The sequence below is a fragment of the Vicugna pacos genome, chromosome 11 (genome assembly GCF_048564905.1).
Source record: "Vicugna pacos chromosome 11, VicPac4, whole genome shotgun sequence".
Taxonomy (NCBI): Eukaryota; Metazoa; Chordata; class Mammalia; order Artiodactyla; family Camelidae; genus Vicugna; species Vicugna pacos.
In genome coordinates this window covers 45,412,910-45,432,645 of record NC_132997.1, presented here as the reverse complement: position 1 = coordinate 45,432,645, position 19,736 = coordinate 45,412,910, and the positions used below count along the sequence as shown (strand labels likewise).

The window sequence follows — 19,736 nt, the reverse complement described above, 5'->3', positions numbered from 1 at the left end:
CCTTTAATTGTTCTCTTTTGTCGGTGGATGATTAGAGTGAGTCCAGCTTGGAGACAATTAGTAAATTATTATTATTCATTTCCATTTGTGTGGTGCTGCCCTTTGAGGAGCCGAGCTGATTTAATCAGGGCCAGTTAATGGGAGCGCAAGCAGCTCCCCTCGTTCCCCATATGCCTGGGAAACTGAGTGAGGAAATAGATGGTGCTCCGGGGAGCCCAGCATTTCGTGCTCCAGTGAGCCTCTCTGCAGTGCATGGCGTCTAGTGTCTGTGGGTCTCCTGGGAGCTAAAGAGCTGGGGTGGGGAGACACGGCCTGGACGGGATGTCAGAGTCCTGGGTGCTGCCAGGAGAGGGCCTTGCCGCTCCCACCCCCGGGTTCTCCTACCCTTCAGCCCATCTGCCGCCTCCTCCCTCCTCACTCTCTCTCTTCAGAGATACTCTAATCCAGTGGCTCTCAAAGCTGACCTGGGTCAGAATCACCTAGAGTACGTGTCAACACAGATCACTGGGCCCCATTTCCGAGTGTCTGATTCAGTGGGTAAGGGGCAGTGCCTGATAAGCTGCATTCCTACCAATCCCCAGGTGATGCTGCCGCTGGTCCAAAGACCATCCTTTGAGAACTGCCTTGTCCACTGGTTCCCACCTAAGGCTGTACATAAGAATCACCTGGTGAGCTTTAAAAACCATCAGTTTTCAGCCCATTCCTCAAGCCACAGACTCTGGTGTCTCTTTTGGTCTGGAGAGGCTTCTGGGGTGGATATTTAAAAAAGACTCTCCTGGTGATCTGCAGCCGGGGTGAGAATACCAGCTTTTCCTGGGACACAAGGGCCCACTTTCTGGGGATCTGAGGAGCCCTTGTCCAGTTGCTGAAGCTTGAATATCAGTAAGAAGGACAGGATGGGGACATCTGGGTACCTGCATCCTAGTCTTGGCTTCTGATGAGAAGTCTGCCTTTCCTTCCTCCTTCCTTCCTTTCCTTTCCTGCAACTCCCCTCTCCTCTTTCTCTCTTTCTTCCTCCTGTGACTAGTTCAGTGAAGGGTCAGTGGAGAGGAGTCATAATAAGGTTTTCTTTTACTCCTACCCGCCTCCTCTGCTGAATCTCTCTCTTTGTCCCTTACAATATCACAGACAGTCCCACGACCTCTGGCCACTTTCAGTTGTTAGAACCTCCTTTGGCCTGGTCTGAAGCATCAGTCTCGCAGCCATGTCAAGCTGTCACCTTAGAGTGGGAGGGAGGAATGGCCTTCTCATCTGCAACTCCTCTTCCTCCTCCTGCATCTCCCAGAAGGGAGGTGCGAGACCTCCCTGCTTTGTTCACCTCCTGTCAGTGAGATGGACCGGTTTTGCTTGGCCTCCCTGCTGTGTGTTGGCACCTCCCAGTGGCGACCTCTTCTCTAGTGCTGGTCTCTGGGTAGGAGATGAGTCTGAATTCCTCAGGGGCAGTATCTAGATTACCCTGTCCCCCTCCATCTCTGAGATGCTCCCAGGAAGGACCAGTGAGCCTCCCTCTCCAGCCACAGAGGTCCACACTCCATCTCCCTGGCTGGGCAGGTGTGGCCTTGTCTGGCTGGCAGCCACCCGGGCAGCCCATGAACCTGCCCTGTCCTTGAATCTCTGTGCTCATGTGTGTGGAGCCTTAAGGTCCTCTTCTTCGTTCTCTAGGACTTGGAAAAGCCAGGATGGGGTCAGTGGTCCCCCATCATATGCCCAGCCCTCTAAGTCCTGGTCTACTTTTCCTTTGCAAGTAGCCATTGCCGGACAAGTAAGTCACCATTTCCTGTGTTCACTCACCTTGAATTCCAAGGGACATATTTCAAGCCCTCCAAGGACTGCCCCCACCCAACGCTTCACAGTTCTGCATTTAGCCAGCATCCTGCAGAGGGTGAGGAGCCAGTCTCCTCTTCATGCAGGCATCCCTGTCTCTAGGAATGATTCTCCTGGAGGTCTTCCTTCCCCGTGGCTTGGAGGAGGAGAGGATTCTGTTCCTCCACAGGCCAAAGGCCTCAGGAGTTCTCACCCCCATCTCTGAGGCTCCTAGATGGAAGACAGGGTGAGAAGAAGGGGAGGATGACTGATGGTAGTCCTGTGGGGAGCTGGCTAGCCCTGCTTGTCAGCCAGCCCCAGACCCATGGGGAAGTCCCAGTCAGCATCTTACTATTAACTTACCCATTATCCCTCTTGGCTTTATGTCTTCTCTCCCTTCCTACCCTGGACATTCAGTGAGCCTGGCTCTCTCCCAAGCCCAGTTCTAGATACTGACAGGTATAGACCTGTCTTTAAGAACTGGGGCCTGATAGCTCCCCACTGGACTCGCTGAGAGGTGGCAGGACTGTCCTACTGTCACCAACACTGTCCCACACCCTCCAGGAGCTCCTGGTCTGACAAGGGATGATAAGCTGTAGTGGGGGCAACCCCGGGGGTGAGGGAACACCGATCAGGGCCACCTCACCAACTTTGGAGGCTTTTGGAAAGCTTTCTGACTTGGAAGGGGTGGCAGCTGAGTGGGATCTTGAAGGACGAATAGAAGTTTGCCACACAGATGGGAAAAGAACCCTTCATGTTGAGAGAATAAACATGAAAAGGAGGCTGATTATTTGGGGACCTGTTTGGTGTGACTGGAGCATCAAGGAGATGGCAGGAAGAAGTAAGGGACAGGCAGGGACCACATCATGAAGGGCCTTGTATGTAACCATGCTGGGGCTGGCCTTAAGACCACTTCTCAGTTTCATCTTCAGGGGGTCTGGTTAAGTACCCCCTCCCTCCACTCCTAAGGCTCCTGTTTTGAAGGGTCCAGTTGGCCACTATACACAATGGCAGTTCTAAAGTCCCAGTCCTGAGGCTGGGCCACCTTTAGTGGCAACATTCCTGAGAGGAGGAGTCTTCCATCCTAACTGCAGCAGGGTGGAGGGGTGGTGGGCAGCAGTGAGGGGGCAGGGCGGAGGACGAAGCAGCTCCCTTTCCGTCCTAATTCAGCTGGGCTCACGCTTTGGGACGCCCGAGCTTTGGGACCATCACCGGCTCAGTTTGTCTGGGGAGTCTTTGACTGAAATCTGAGTGGCAGAAAACTTGGCTGGGAGGTGACGAGTTCACAAGACTCAAATGATTTACCTTAAAGAAAAAGCAGAACAGCAAAGATTATTTTGGAGGTGGGACTTAGGCATGACATTTTAAAAAATGTGTTTCCTTTTCTCATGTGTTCTACAAGCATATGCTGCTTTTCAACAGGGAAAAAGCCCACATTCATTCCGCAGCTATTTATTCAATGCCAGGCCTCTCAAGACCCCGAGGATCCAGCAGCACACGTGACCTTACCTCCCAGAGGATGGTGCCGTCTCCCAGTTAGTGGGCTCTGCTGTAGTCTGGCTGTACTTTGTACACGGTCTCATTAGTCTTGAGAGTGACTCTTGGAGATGGGCATAATTAACACCAACTTATGGATGAAGAACCAGAGGCTCAGAGCAGTTAAATCACTCAGGTAAAGTCACACAGTTAGGGAAGCAATTGTACCAGTATTCAAGCTCCGGTGTGTTTGGCTCCAAAGGCGGGGCCCTCTGATGCTGATTCTTTTGGTCTATTGGGCAGCTTTGCAGACCTGATGTGCCGGACCTGACCCCTTCCTCCTTGGGTGATGCTACAGAAGTCACACTGCTTGTCTGAGCCTCAGTATTCCTGTCCTCTAAAAAACGGGATAATTCCATGTCCCTTATAGGTTCATTGTGAGGAGTGGAGAGGATGAGCCTAAATTACTCAGGACAATACCTGGCACTGGTGGGTGCTTGGCCTGTAAGAGCTTCTAATCACAGTAGGTGGTGATGTGAGTTGGTGTTGGGTTTCTGCTTCCTGCACCTACAGGGATTCCATTTCTCTTACCTGCTTCCACTTCCCAGCTTCAGAAGGTACAGGTCGTGGCGTAAGCACCTAAACATAGACCCGGGAAATGGAACCCACATGGGAAATGCAGCATCAACCCTGTCATGGTTCCCCTGCCCCTGTCCTCCAGCTCCCAACGGCTGTTGCCCCTCAGGCTCCCTCAGTCCTGAGTGAGCCCAGATGTGCGCTGTCAGCACAATAGCAGCCTCCACCCCATTCATGGTGGTCTTAGGAGTACTTTCAAAGTCCAGGGTGAGCCATGAGCAGCCAAGCTTGTAAATTCTTGGCTGTTAATAATGATTGCTGTTTTGGACCCCTGTTATGTGCCAAGCACTTTATACAGGTGATTCATACTCTCTGCTTGGTGGATGTCAGAGTGTAGGGCTCCACCCTTCACTGGCTATTTCATCCTAATGCACATGATATTTGTCCTGCTGGCTCCTCTCAGAGATGACACGTGCTAAGCCCTCTGCAATCTGGAGAAGACGCTGTTTCTGGAGGGATGCAGAAGGTTGTGTGTCCATTCATCTGTCCCCCAGGGGTGTCTGTGCTCCACCTTCATTGTGGACTCTTCCCTACCCTGCTGTCTGTTTCGTTCCCAGTAGAACAACCTCGTTGAGCCCCACCTTGACGTTCCACTGTGTGTTGGCTTGGGCTGAAGCGGGCTGTTAGGAGAATCAGCCCTGAGAAGCTAGTTATCGTGCTTCTTGTAGGAGGGGTCCAGCCAAGGAAACTGTTGGGAGGCATTTTTCTCACCCTTAGAACCTGGAAAAGGAAGTTTGATCATGGGGTGCTTCTCTTTATCCAGTGGGAATGAGTCTGGACTTGTTTCTTCTTCCTTGCTTTGTCTGCAGAGCCAAACGTGCAGCCCCCCTGTAGGAGGTGCCCGGGACTGCAGCATCAACACTCCTATGTGCCGACCTCACCCTTGCCTAGGGCTTGACCGGAGCATGCTGGTCCCTGCGGGCGACTCTTGGGCTGTCCTTTGGGGGTCTGCCTCTACATCTGACTTTGATCTCCCCATCCCCGCCAGGCAAGCTTGGGAGCAGGTCTTCCCTGGGTCCTGGCTGCCTCTTCTCCGCACAGACCTGTGCCTTCCTGGCATCCCAGCAGACAGGGCTGACATTTCATGTTTCCATGGGAACACAGTCCGGCTGTCACCAGACAGCTAACTAGAGAAGCTGAGGAGGAGCGGGTGTGAGTGTGTAAGTGTGTGAGTGTGTAATGCTCAGGAGCCCTGAGTTCCCGTGCAGGTCCCCTCTGTCTCACACTGGTGGCAGCAGCCTCCTCTTGGCAGTAATCGCGTCCTGTCTGCAGCTCCTATATCTCCATCAATGACATAATATTGCACCGGGGTCCATCTATCTGCATAATCATCTTAACCTGCTCCCACAAGAGAGTTTAAAAGGTCTGGGCTGCTGGAAAATGACCATAAAGCCTGCACGCAGATACCTTTAGCAGCAAGGCCAACATCTATCACAGGATAATTACGAGCAGGGAGTGAGGGCACTGGCCCTGAGTCTGGGAACTGTTTGGGGCTGCTCCCAGGGTCCATCAGCCGCCTGAGCCGTCGGGGCAGACTGGCTGCAGTCTCTTTGCTGCTGACCTCTTGCTCTTGGCCGCTCGAGGACTCCTGGCCAACTATCTCTCTCTGATCCCACTGACACCCCCACTCCTTCCTCGGGGTGGGGGGTGCTCAGGCGCTCATGAGGAAAGGACTCACCATCTCCTCCCCCTAAATTTCAGGCTCTGGGGCTCCCTTCGTTCCCAGCTTTTGAATCTTTGAAACGCCATCTCTGTTTCAGGCCGGGCCTCAGGGAGTTTGCTAATCTGGTGATCCAGGACCACAGAAACACCCATTTCCCTTGAGTTCCCTGCTTGGCTGGATTTCTCTCCTTGCTCTCTGCCAAACTCCACCTGTTCTCCTTGGCAGCAGCTCCCCGCATGCCCTGTGGCTGGGCGGCTGTTTCTGACCAGGTCAAAGGCTCTGGATATACCAAAGAAGAAATGATGGTACCTCTCTCCCAGGAGGCACTGCCATCTCTTGTAAAGTGCTCCTTAGGGCTCATGGGTCACCTGTAATGAGTACCTGTAATGAACCAGGGCTCTTCTCAAAACGGCCAGTGGGTCAGTGGGTCAGTGGGTCAGTGGGTTTGGAAGCTGAGGGTGTGCCTGCTGAGAGGCTGTCGGGGGATCCTTTCCCCATACTCAACTCCTCCACCGAGCCACATTCTAGCCTCTTGAAGAGTCTGCCTCTGAGGGGACGGGGGAAGGGCCTGTGGTGGGACAGGGGAGTGTCAGGTGTTTATTTAGTAGTGGAATCTTTTTTCCGATGACTCTAAGCAGAGGCCCCAGACACAAGATATTTGAGAGCAGAACTGCTTAGGTGAAAGGCGCAGGGTAGGATTCTGGACTCCTTTCTTATGGTGCACCCCCTACCCCTCAACACACACACACGTGCGTTCGCTTTGACCTCATCCATGACCTTGCCTTCCCACTTGAGAAAACCAGGCTTCTGAGGTCCTGGAGGCCCACACAGGGGAAGTGCCAGAGGTGGTGCTGGAAGCCAGGTCTCCGACTCCCCGTGCACTTCTCATCGGCCCAGCTGAAGCTGCATGCCCCCTTGGCAGTGTTATATCAGCTGGTTGTGACTGTGGAGAACTAAAAGTTACATGGAGGCACAAACACACTCCCATGTAGCACTGAAGGTGCTAGAAGGAGTAACTTTCCAGACAGCAAGAGCCTTGGCTTGCAGTGTCAGATCTGCAAAGCCACTGTGTGATGTCACGTAAGCAGCTTGCCCTCTCTGGGCCTCAGCACCACAGTTGTGCAATGAGTGGTCTGACTCTGAGCTCTCTCAGGGTCTCTTCAGGGACCCTTCTCTAGGTAACGTCAAGCTGTGTCCCCAGGCACGACAGAGCAGCTGCTGAGAGGGGATGTGAGCACACGGAGGAACTCCTCCCTGCTGCCAGTGTCTCAGGGGCCCTGGAGTGAGCACGACATGCCCCCCAGCTGGCTCAGCGGGTGACAGCTTGCCCTGTGCCTTCATCCCACTGTTCTTCCTGGGAATCCACTGGTGACACATGCTCAGTCTCTTCTTGATGGGAAGTGGGCATGAACCATGTCCCAAAGTGCAAGGGAGCCGGCCCTCTGCAGGAGGCAGTGTCCCACCTGTTCTTATTGGGCACCTGGCTGTGCAGGTCTGAAGTGACAGAGAGGAAGGGGTGCAGCTCCTGCCCTCAGAGAGCTCTGAATCTGGTGGGGCACGTGGCTGTACTGTCACCAGGGAAGTGAGTCTTTGTCTGCCCACTGGCCAGCTTAGGCCAATCATCTCTCCCTGTTTCCTAGAGCTCACGACCGCCTCTACGGCCCATCCAGTGGGCCTGGCAGAAACCTGGCAGCCCTTCTGGGGTTTTCTCCTGCCTCCCAGGTGCGGGCACGGTCCAGTGTGACCAGACATCAGAGGGAGGGCCCTCTGGTCCTCACTCCCCAGAACCCCAGGACCTGCCCCTTGCCCTGCCTGCGTGGCCCCTTCAGGGCACAACCTACTCCCTGCCACCTTCCAGCAGAAGTCGTGTCTAGGTCAAGGTCTTCTTTCTGGGGCTGCCCATGCTCCTGACCCCCGTGGAGCCATTGCTCTGGGCTCTTTCTTACTCCCTAGGGGCGGCACCAGGAGGCAGCAGGCAGGTCCCCTCTTTTTGAGGAACAACTCTCTTTGCCCTCCTCCCTCCAGCTTGGGGAAATCTCTCTGGGTTTGGGGAGAAATACTTCCCCATTCATGATTCTTCCAAGATCTCCTGCTTCTTACTGAGAATGTGGTTCTCCCTCTTTCTTTCAATGAAAACCCTCCCTATTCTCCTAACAGATTTATGCTTTAGGAAGCAAAAGCCTGGACGTCTCAGAGGCACCTTCTGCTTTCTGCGGTGCAGCAATCCTTCTGTGAAGTGAGGATGTACAGAGACCAGGGGCAGGGAAAGGAAAGCAGAAAATTCAGGAAGGAAAGACTCCATGAATTGGTGTTTTAAAATAGCATCCAGGCACACCATTTGGTGGAAACATATGTGAACATGAGTGCCTGTGACTGGGCTCATGACCAAGGTCCCAGTGAGACAAAAGGAGCTCAGACATGGGGCTGGATTCCGCTGTGCTGGGGCTCTGGAGTGGGGATTGGACAACACAGATCCTTGGCTGCGTAGCTGAGAGCCATCCATGGTGGCAAAGTAGCATGAAGCCACTTGGACCAAGTGGGATGTCCACCAGAGGCCTCAGCCTCGGGGTCCCTGCAGAGAGAGAGCGACCAGGACCTGGGCAGCAGCCTGAGATTCAGAAGAGGAGAGAAGAGGTGGGGCTTCGGGAGTGGCCCCATGATGGGGCACAGTTTTGAATTCAGGCTGAGGAGTTCAAACCTGGTCCTTAGGTCACAGGGAGCCATGGAAGGTTTCTGAGCAGAGGAGTGGGTGGTGAGAGAACTGGAAAGGTCCTGAAGCAGCTTGAAGAATAAAGAAGAATAGATAATCTCTGAGCTGGAGGGTATTTGGAAGGCTTTTTGAAGGACTCATTCATTCACTCAACAAATACTTATCTTGAACCTTCTATGAACCAGACACTGTTCCACGGTGATGAACAAAATAAACAAAGTGTCTGTTTTTACCTTGTGGGAGAGATGGGAGAGATGGACAAAAATTAACCAATGTATAAACATGTCTACTAGGCAGGAAAACAGGTGCAGAAGAAAAGTTCAGTAAAGTAAGGAGACAGAGTGAGAGGGATGCTCTTTCTGCTCAGGGATCCAGCATTAAAGAAAAATTTATTCACACTTGTTCAAGAGGCAAGTCAGACTTTATTTGGGGAGGTAGCTACTATAAAGAGGTTTTGTAGTAGGGGAGAGAGATCAGGCTCAATGCCAAATACAATAAGGAAAAGTGAGGATTTACAGGCAAGAAGCAGGGTGGGGGTCAGTGGATGGAAAACTACTGAGAGGAAGCATCAGGGGTGAAGGGGGGGTCTGGCTAAAGCAGCCTATAGCATGATTCTTGCAGGCAGCCCAGGGTGGTCAGACTCATTGAAGGGGGTGATGGTGGAGGATGAGGAACCCAATCAGATATGGAGGGTGATCGGATATCAAGGATGGGGGATTCTGGTTAAATTGACTTAGCAGGATTCTTGCTCAAATTGGACAATGCAGAGATAAATACAGAAGGCCAAAAGTTGAGGTCTGGTTGGGAAGAGGATTTAGGAGATCCTGGCTAGAATCTAGCTGTGGAGAGAATCTTAGTCTATCCCCCTCTGCTGCTCAAATCCACTGGGGCATTGGAGTAAAGAATGAAGAGAATGTGGTGTTGAGTTATCTTGAAGAAAGTGTCTTTGGGCTTCAGACAGCTAAAATGGATAAGGGGCACATTCCAGGTGGGAGAAACGGTGCGAGCCAAGCCTTCGAGGGGAGTTCACAAGAGCTGCAACCTGCCAGCCTGGCTGGCAAGGAGGGTCCGTGGGGTGAGCTTTGAGTATTGAGGCAGGGAGGGAGGTGGCGTCACTCTGGATGAGAGAGATAAAGGCCAGGCTGAGGACTTCAGTCTCACATTCTGAGCCACAGAAGGTTACTGAGCAGGAAGGAAGCGATGGAATGGAAGGCCCTTGGGTCCCTGCAGAATGTTACCTTCCAAAAATACGGTGGGGGCGGTCAAGGCGGGAACCTGGAGCCGACTGCCCACGCTCAGAAAGCCCCCTCCTCTGCAGTTATAAGCCCAGTCTCAGGGCAGGGCCAGATCAGATGAGGATCTTCTCTGTATCAAAGGGGAGATTAGCTCAGAGCCCCTAACAATGTTACACATGCTGCCCTCACTCAGTGGCGACGCCTCTGAGACTGTCAGCTTTATATCTGCTTCTTTTTATCAATACGGGCAAATAATTCTCTAGACATTTATCATTTTAAACTGTCACAGTCCAGTGCCTTTCCCGAGGACCAAAATCAATACTGATCTTGGTTTGAATACTTTTTTGACAAGGTTCCTATTTGTAGATTCACAAGTAGAACTAATGTGTGTTAAAGCTATTCAGTTTGGCATTTTGCAGCTCCATTGACACATTAAATATAGGCGTTCACCACGACGATTAACCTTACAACTATTAAGTAATAAAAATCCTGCATACATATTTATTAGCTGAACATCCTACTCTGTGTGATGCCTCCCCCAATGAGAGAGAAACTGGAGAAGGTGGAGGCAGCTGCTGAGAGGTGAGCTCACTGTTTGGGGAGGAGCCCAGGGGATCTCCAGGCCTTGCTGGAAGGAGGGGAGCTGCTTTGGGGATGAAGTCCTAGATGGATCTGGAGTGGACAAGGGGCTGGGATTGGCAGGAGCAGAACTGAGGAACCCGGGGATGGTGGACCTAGTGGTAGGCCTGGGATGAGAACCCAGACCTCCTCCTTCCTGGTGCCTCGGAGCAAGCACTCTCTCTTTTCTTGGGTCTTAGTTTTCCTATCTATATACTGGGATTGGACTAGAATTGGTGCCTCCTGACCTTTTGGTAATTACTGTCATGGTACGCATAGAGAAGAATAAACTTTGCACAGCATACTAGGGTTAACAGGCAAGGCTGCTTACAGCCAGGAGAGACCAGCCTGGGGGCTCTGGATGCCCCAGGGATGCTCTGGCCATCAAGAGGGGAAGGGAATCGATGTTTCAGCTAGCTGGTAACCCGCTCACCCTTGGCACAGCAGAGGGGGCTGTCAAGTAGATAAGCCAGATATCCTTGTTAGGGTGATGCCTACTGACTCTAAGTGCCTCCCAGCTCATTGATGAGGATGCCTGCTTCTTGGATGCTATCTTTCCTGAGCCAGCATTAAGAAAGGCCCCAAGTACGTGTCCATGTCCTGGCACACCAGTACATGGAACCTAGCATCCTGGATTTGGGCTTAGGCAGAGGCAGGGAGGATGCCTACCGATGTCTACTGCCATTCTGGCTAGCTGGTACCTATGCTCTTCCTGCTACTAACAATTTGCATATCCCCCTGAGCAGGGAGCTTCACAATGGGACAGGTGAGGGGTTCTGGAATCAGCACGTCCAAATTCAAATACCCTTGCCAGCCCCTGGGTCATTTATCTGTCCTCACCATTTAGCAATATTCACAAACTGACACAGTTCCAGGCCCAGGTTGGGCAATGACAGTAAGCAGGACTCAGTGTAGTGGGGGAGACAAGGAACCCTCATGCAGTGACAGCACACGGAAGTAATGCCAGGAGGGAATAGGGGCAGAAAGCCTAGAAGGCTGCCTGGAGGAAGGGACCTCTACCGCAGGACTCACCGGACAACTGAGATTAGGCTAAAGGAGAGGAGAGTGTTGCAGGCAGCCGGGCAGCGCGTGGGATGGGGGCTGTGAGAGCAGTGAGGAGAAGCCCTGCCCATCTCCCACTGCGGGTCAGAACCATCCTGAGCCCGGGGCTGCGCTGGGACCCCGGTGGCTGTGTCTGCGGCTGAGGGCAGCAGGGACTTCGTAGGACGCACGCACCCTTCCTCCGCCTGCGTGGTCCCTCCCCGCTCTGCTCACAGACGCGTGCTGTGATGCGGCCACTCACAGCCTCCCTGTCTCCTTCCGCGTTTTCTCGCACGCGGGGGATTTCCCAGGTAAGTCCCTGGCCGGTGGCGCGTCTCGCGCGTCTCGCGCGTCTGAGTCCCGCAAGGCCCGGATGAACACCAGCAGGAAGTGGTTCAGGAACTGAGGGTTCATTCCGGCCTCCGGGGCAAAGTGCGAGGTGGACCTGTCATCTCCATTTTACAGACGAGGGACAAATGCTCCGCAGAGTTCCCGCTGCGCCATGGTGCGGGGAGACGGGGCCGTGTCGAGTGCTGTTGAAGAGGGCAGCCCTGCAGCAAGCCCTGCCGGGGTCCCGAGTGCACGTGTGCCACCTCCCGAAACCCTCCCTGCGGACGCAAAAGGTATGCGCTTTCCTCTTCGAGAACATTCGAGGAGATAGGGCCTGGAGGTGGCAAGTGCTCTGGCCAAGGGCCCCCGGACCTTAGGCCTGGGATTCGAACCCAGGTCTGTTAGACCACAAAGCACGTTTTGGCGTTTCCCAGTCCTCGCTGTTTCGACACTGCCCACCTGCTGATGGACAGTAAACATCCGTCTCCTCCTCCCGGCTCTGACAGGAGGGTGCTTCCGCCCAGACGCTCGTTACAACCCCAGGAAACACCGCTGGTCGGCCTGGGATATGAGGCCTCTGAGAAAAAAGATTCTAGAACCCGCACCTTAGGACTCCGCTTGGAGGCGGAGGGACCCGTGAGGGAGACCCTGCCCCACCCTCCGCCGCACTCCCGGCGGGCGGGCTGTCTCGTGACCCCAGGAGGGCGGAGTAAGGAGGCCTGGGTGTGGGGCTGGCGCTTCCGCTGCCAGCAGCCGGGCTGTGTGACCCAGTGCTCACTGTCTGGGATTCTCCGAACCCGAGAGGCCTGTCATTGGACGACGGCCGCCAGCTGTGGTGGGGCGACGGGGAGGAGCTGTCAGGGCAGCGGGAAGGAAGCGGTTCTACTTTCTGGGACTGAGGGCACGAAGGCAGTGTGGCTTCTCCCCGGGATTGGGGCTGCGGAGCTCAGGTCCCTTGTTTCTGCAGGGGGGATTGGGGGGGGGGGTCTCTCGCCGTGAAGGTGGGTCGCATTTGCCACTGTCAGCTGGTGTATGCTGAAGTGTTCCTGGTTTTTCTCTGTTTCTATTTTCTATCTTGACAGAAAAATTGTGATTTTTCACACTGTCATGAAACCAATAGGTCCCTGACATATGTTTTTGTAATCTGTGGAGCTGATTTCCCCGCACTTCTGACAGTTCTATTACATCTCTGACAGTTTTATAAAATTTTTCCTCTGGGAAGTTGAGGGGGGCATGTGCCTCTCCCCCCCACCAGAACTTCCCGGTCCCCTATGCGAACTTGTATTTGGAGAGAAAAGAACAGGAAGGATGTTTTTCTTGTTTCTGCCCCCGTGTTAGCTGCCAGCCACCCACTGGGAGGGAGGAGGGCGAAGGACACAACCAGGAGATTTCTGACGGAGCCCTGAACACCGAGTGACACCATGAACGCTGGAAGTGGAGAGGACCTGGGGCCAAACCCTGTTGACTCAGGAATCTGTAGGGGTCCAGGTGCTTTATCCGTGGGTTCCAAGTTGGGCTGATTCCCTCTGAGCATCCCACCCCTACCCTTCGTGAAGCTCAAAGCAGTTGCAGAGGGAGGAAGAAGGGCTACCCTGCTTGTTGCTGATGCCTAGGGAAGTCTGGGCATAACACTGGTGGGCAGGGCAGCAGCCTGTGTGTGTGTGTGTCTTGAGTTCAGGGTGTCACATCTATGCACATTCATCCCTTGTAAGACGCTGTGCCAGGCCCTGGGGTGATGGAACCATGACCCCTGAATTTAGGGGCTCCCCAGAGTATGATTAGGTGTGTATAACCTGTTCTGTGTGGCCCCGTCCCTGTGCTTGGAGACCTCACACTGGGAGCACGTATGTCCGTGGATGTGCCTGAGGGGGCTGCACATGTGGGGACAGATGCTGCGGGCATGTTGTCATCTAACTCAGCTGATGCTAAGGGGCAGTGACCGTCTTGGACAGAAGGGCAAAGTTCCGCAGAACAGTGGTAGAAGGGGACACCCGTGGGAGGGAGGATGGAGGCCAGTGTCACCTTGACTGTGAGCATGGCCTGTCCAAGGGGGCAGGGGCCTGGTCACTCTGGCCCTGTCCCCACTTTGCCTGGTGGCCTTCGGCAAATCCTCTCCTATAATCCTCAAAGCCCCAACAAAAGAGGAGGGGGTGCTCAGCATCATCCTGAGGATTCTTCAGGAAGCAGATGTAAGGGCGCCCCGAGACCTCCAAATAGCACCCCAGGCGCCGTGAAAGCCTGCGCCACCTCTCAGCCTGTTCTCGAGGCGTTATTTGGGGCCTCTCAATCGACTTAGCCACTCTGATTTTCCTGTCTATGGGAAACGAGGTGTTGCCATGGCAACTGCCACATTACATGGTTCTGTACTGGCGATGCCTCTGAGATACAGAGCAGCTTCTCAAAGAGATACACTTTTCAACATGTCATGTAGAATTCTGTACTTGTTAGGGAAAATCGCATTTCCAGCGAAATGACATGCTTCTCCCAGGCTTGCCGACGTGCGGCTCACGCCTTTTTTAAACAAAGAATTTCATTCACTGTCTCTCTGCTGCCTCTCTGGCCTGCCACTGGCTACCCATCCCTCCTGAGTCCCAGTCTCCTTTACATATAACGTGAAGCTCGAGACCAGGGAGCTGGGGGAAGGCAGGGCTCAACTGGCCAGGGCAAAAGTGCCCAGAGCTGGCTTTCCCTTACAGCCAGGTCAGGGGTGGGTGCCTTGGCATCTGACTGAGGAGTGAGCCAGCTGGGAGTGTGACTGGGCTCTCCTCTGCTGTCCCCTGGCTCACTTCCCAGTCACTGACCTGACTTCTCAGGATGGTGTATAGACGTCAGGATCGTGGATGCTCCAGCCCTGCTCCTTGGTCAGTGCTAACAGAGGGCCTCGGCGAGGGGCTGGTGTCCCCTTTGGGTCTGACATGCACCCTGTATATTCACTGCAACTGCACCAGCTTCTTCCCTCTGTGGCAAGCACTGTTCTGGGCACTGCAGACGAACCTGTGCATGAAGATGGGCAGTGCTGTGGGGTCAGTACCTGGCCTCAGCCCTGCCATCCTTGGTGTCACATTGGGTCCTACTTGTCACCTTGGGCTACTTTCCCCTCTTGGCCTCAGATTTGCCATCTGTCTGATGAGCAGGTGAGGCTGAGTGCTTTTGGAAGATCCTGCTGAGAGTCTGTCCCTTGCACTCCAGTGGGGTCTCCACACCCTACCTCTCCTCAGAGTCCTGCCGAGAGGTTTCAGAGCCCCTCTCCCAGATATATTGACTGATACGCTGGCCACCGAGATATTGCTGGGAAGTCTGCTGGCCTGGGGATAAACTTGAGGGCGTTGGTTGCCTCTTCTCTAGAGCTCATTTTGGGGCCTCCTCTCCTTGACGCCCACTCTTGTGCATTGGCCCTCGCTGGAAGGACATGTGGACAAAGCTGTTGAATGGCTGGGGCCAAACCTTCCAGCGCTGATGCATTGAGGTGAATTGATGAATTGTTTAAAAAGTGCTTCTTGGGGATCAGTAGTAATTGAGTCATTACAGGTGAAGTTGCTTAAAGAGCACGTGGCATGTGAGAGTGATACTTCCGGCCACACTCTGGGCCAGGCTGTGTGAGGGGTGAGGGGGAAGCTGAGATGACTGATGGGCACAGACGCTTCTCTCCAAGATCTTTTGCTGGAGAGGAGGCAGCCCAGTGATGGACAAGTGCGGCCCAGGCAGAAAGTGTGGTGTTCCAAGTGGCCTGGGGTAGGGGAGCCCCTCTTTTCTTGAGGGGAGCTCTTGCTTGCTGGCTGACTTCACAAGGCCCCTTCTTCTTTCCTGTTAGAACAGCCTAAGAACTGAGAAGCTTCCCAGGAGTTAATCCACACCTCACATTGGTCCTTCTCCAGGGAGTGAGCTTGAGGAAGTTTTCTCCCTCTGCCTTCCCCAAGGCCATCACATCCTTTCTGGAAAGAGCTTGGCTAGTGAGACTTCATAAGTCTCTGGGCTGTGGTGGCAGGGGACCCCAGGCCAGCCTCCTTTCACAGGCTGGTGCCCTGGGAATTTGCCATTCCTGGATAAGTCGCTCAGCAGATGCCCTTCTGCCAAGGGCCACAGGTGACCGCTGGAGGGATATCTTGGATTGGCATTGGACACTGGAGCAAGTAAGGAATAATAAGTCTTGCATCTGACATAGAGAAACCAGCCTGTCCCCTGGTCCAGGAGGACAGGCTTACACGAGGAATTCAGGGTCCTCTTCCATTGAACCCAGAGATGTTCCAAGTGGGGTCTGGTTGCACAGATCAGTGCTGGTCTGCAAAGTGTTAATGGTCCATGAAGAAGGAAGGAGCTTGCATCAGAGCAAGTACAACACGAAACACACATATATAAAATATTTGTGGTAAAACTTTCTCAATGAAGGATGTGGTGCATTGATTTAGATTCTAGAGTGAGGTGGGAATCTCACTGCAGACAAGCCCTCTGAGTACCACTGCTTGACAACATCCCACTGCCTCCCAGTGTGAGGCAGGACCTGCCCCTGTGTTACTTGGAGCCCATATCACCTGTTTATTGGCCCCCAGGAACCTCCCACTGGGTCTCCTGCCTCCAGATTTACCCTCCTCCAACCCAGCGCATCTTCCACCCTGCAGCAAGAAGGAGTTTTCCAAAATGCAGCCCTGGTCATGTCACTTTCCTGCCAAACACTTTCCAGTGGGTCTCTTTTACCCTTAGAATCAAGCCCAAGTTCTGCCACATGGGAAAAGTTTCCTGCACAGCTAGGTCCCCTGTGGCCTCTCCCTCCTCACCTTTCACTTTACTTTTATCGTCTAGTGATGGGATTTCTTCCAGTTCTCCAAATGTACCAAGTTATCTCTCACTTCTTGGCCTTTGCTGTTGCTCCTGTCTGGAACCCTGTTCTCCCTTCCCATGGACTGCTAACTCCCCAGTCCTCTTTCTTCCTCATCAGAGAAGTATCTCTGAGCCCTTCCTCACCCAAGTGTGAGTCTACTTGGATTAATTAGAGTGGTCTCCGTTGGAATGCAGAGACTGCTTATTGCTCCCAAATATCCCTCCTTTCTTCCTCACCAGTGGAATCTGTAATTTTGGTTAAGTTCATGATTACCCAGAATAAACATGGTTTCCAACCTCGGATGTGGCCATCTGGGTCAATGGGGCATAAACAGAAGAGCTTCTGGGAAGTGTTTTTAAAGGATGGGTTCACCCTTCTTCCACCTTTCCTCTTCCTTCCTAGCTGGAATGCAGATGTGATGCCTGGAACTTGGGCAGGTATCTTTGATCCGCATGAGCAGGCTAAGGCTGTCAAGGGAGCAAGAGAAAAGATGCTTGGCTCTCTGATGACTTTAAACCTTCCCCATCACTCTGGGCTGCTTACCTTCAGATTTCTTTTATATGAAGAAGAAATAAGCTTCTATCTTGTATAAACCACTGTTATTTGGAGGCTTTCTGTTAATCACAGTCAGATTGCTTTCTAATTGATGCAGGTGCAAGTAACTGAATACCTGAAAGTGAGGAAGACTTTTTAGTTATCTCCTTTAACAAGAAATCTGGAGGAAGGAGGTTCCATAATTGCTTCCACAGCCTAGATCATTGTCTTTGTGTTTCTTCTCGTCATAAGACGACTTCAGCAGCTCCCAACATTGTGTCCTCACACTGCAGCACCCAAAATGGAAGGATGAGGATGGATTGACAAGGTGAAAGAAGGGCTCCTCACAGCATCTCATTGGCCAGAATACTAGCTGCAGCCGAGGCTGGGACAGGGAGTCTCCCTCTGTAGTGGGAGGCAGCTGAAGATGAGTTGAAAATGGCTGGTGGCAGGACAACCCATGGTGCTGCCTCTGATGCCATGTCAGCTGTCTACTGGCTGCTCTCCAGAGTGGGAGCTCCGTGAAGACAGCGACTGGTACCAGGAGATACTACAGCAGAGCTGTGAGGATGGCAGCATCTGGAACCCGACACCTGGATTCAAATCCTGCCTCTTCTCCTATGCGGTGACTGAATTAGCATCTCTGTGCTCTGTGATTAAAAAGGGGATAATGTTTCTTACCTGCCTCAGAAGGTTGTTTGAGGATTAAATGAGTTCCTATATGTGGAACACTTAGAACACTGGTTCTCAAACTTGGCTTGCACTGGAATCACACCTGCAGTTTTAACGATTAAAGATGCCTGCACCCTACTTTCAGAGACTCAAATCTGACTGGTCTGGTGTGTGGAAAAGCCCCCTAATTGACTTTAATGTGCTGCCAAGAACAGTGCCTGGCAGAGTAAGCCTCTAATAAACATGACCTCTGTCTGGTCTTTTATCATTGTGACCCCAGTCCCTAGCCTGAGGCCCAGCACATAGCAGGCCTTTACTAATTGTTTGTTGAATGAATGAATGAAAGTTTGGAGGCAAGAAGAGATGGTTGAGGTCATTTGGTCCAGCCCACTGGCACTGGGATGGCTATTCTGTTCATTCAGCCTGGCCTCACTTGTAACATCTCCTGAGGGCTCCAGGGCATCCCGTTTCCTCCTTCTCCAGCTCAGGCCCCCAAGGCTCTGTGCAGACCAGCACTGACTCCTCCCTCATCCACAGTCCACAAAGGAAGACTTACGGGGCCCACGCAGAAGCTTTGTGCCTGGGCTGCCTGGCCCTCCTGTCTCTCATCTGGCCACCACTTTTGGTCACAGCTGTGGTGCCCCTGGGGATGCACCATGGGCCTTAACAGGGGTGCTGCCCTTTTGGGGGGTGCCATCCTGGCTGGGTGGTATGGATTTCTGCTGTAAACATGGCCCATCTGGGAGAAGCCCAGGTGCCACGTTTTGAACAGCTCTGAAACTTAAAACTCAGAAGGCTTTGAAATGCAAATATTTTGAAGGAAACATAAGGTAAACATGAGTGCTTATTTCCCCCTGATGAAAACAATATGCTGTTTGCTCTGAAATGTAAATAGGGCCTAGATCGTTTTTAAAGAAAGCCATGTCTCATATTTTTAGGTCCGGGGTAATATCATTCCTAAAAATACATGCATCCGGCAGCCTTCCCACCCCACCTGAATCCACAGTCCCTTTCTGGTTCTGGATGCCTCTCCTGGGCGTGGCTGTCTTCCCCCATAACCTCTTCTACACTACCTCCCCTCCTCCCTGTCTGGAATGCCGCACTCCCCCTCCTCAACCCTCATCTAATTTTTCCAGTGCTCTTGCTCTCTGAGTGCTTGGGAGTTCCTTTTGGATAGAATTTGGGGGGGTGGGGAATCTGTAGCCAAAGGCATTTCACTGACTTGAAAGATTTTATGGCGCATTGAATTCTAATCAACTTTAATAACTATTAAATGCAGGAAGACTTTGCGCCCAGCCCCGAGGCCGGCCATGGGCTCACACCCCCCTGTTGACCATGGGAGAAAGGGCCGTTACAGGGGCCCCATGGTTTGGGTGGGCGCAGCGAGTGACAGCTGCAGAGAAACGAATAATTAGTGATTTCAACCCCTGATAATGAGTAGCTCCATGATCCTTCTTGGAGCCATTAGGAGCATCTATCTTATTAATGATCCCGCCAGACAGCCACGGGCCCAGGTGCCCGGCTCCTCTCCAAAGCGGCTCTCGCATCTCATCTGTCTACTGAAGAGCAGAGACAGGAGGTGGCCGTTTCTCATCCCTCTCAGTAAGGGGACTAGGGCTTTCTGGGCTGGCAGCACCCCTGGGGCTGATCTGGAGAGCCCCACCCACGCCCCTGTTCCATTCATACTAAGCACCCCTGCTCTATCCAGCAAAGGAAAGCAGTAAACGTGTCCTTTGTTGTGAACATACCCCGTGTCACATGTGCCAGGAGGGACCTTTCCCTGCAGTGGTCTCTGTCCTTCCCTCCCTGCCACTTGCCTGGAAAGTGCTATTATCATCACATTTTGTGCAGAAACCTGCCAAAGTTCCAGGACCTTACCCAAGTTCACACAGCCAGTAAGGGCCAGTGCCAGGACTGGAATGCTTGTCTTTTTGGTGGGTCTTCCTGTTGCCCCATACTGCCCTATGAATGAATTCAAGGAGATAGCAACCCTTCCTGGCTGGCTTTTCTCAAAGGCAATGCCCAAGTTGAGAGTTGCAGTCTGACTGTCCACTAGCCTCATCTGGTTCACAGAAAACATCTGTTTGGCCCACACATATCTTAATAATTAGAAAATGTCCTCATAAAACTTCAGATTTACTGAAAAGTTGAAGAATCTGGACCCACTAAATTTGTTGTCCCATATGCCTAGACCTCAGGTGT

At 52.9% G+C, this 19,736-nt stretch overlaps 1 long non-coding RNA gene across 2 annotated transcripts; it reads left to right on the top strand.

Annotated features, from left to right (window-relative positions):
• The first annotated feature begins 11,650 nt into the window (after positions 1-11,650).
• Positions 11,651-17,672, top strand: LOC140699788 (uncharacterized). 2 transcript variants are annotated; one of them, XR_012078027.1, is made up of 2 exons: positions 11,651-11,805; positions 16,981-17,672. It is a non-coding gene; the product is annotated as an uncharacterized lncRNA (long non-coding RNA). The 2 variants fall into 2 exon arrangements; XR_012078026.1 differs by lacking the exon at positions 11,651-11,805 and adding an exon at positions 15,331-15,642.
• Positions 17,673-19,736: the final 2,064 nt, after the last annotated feature.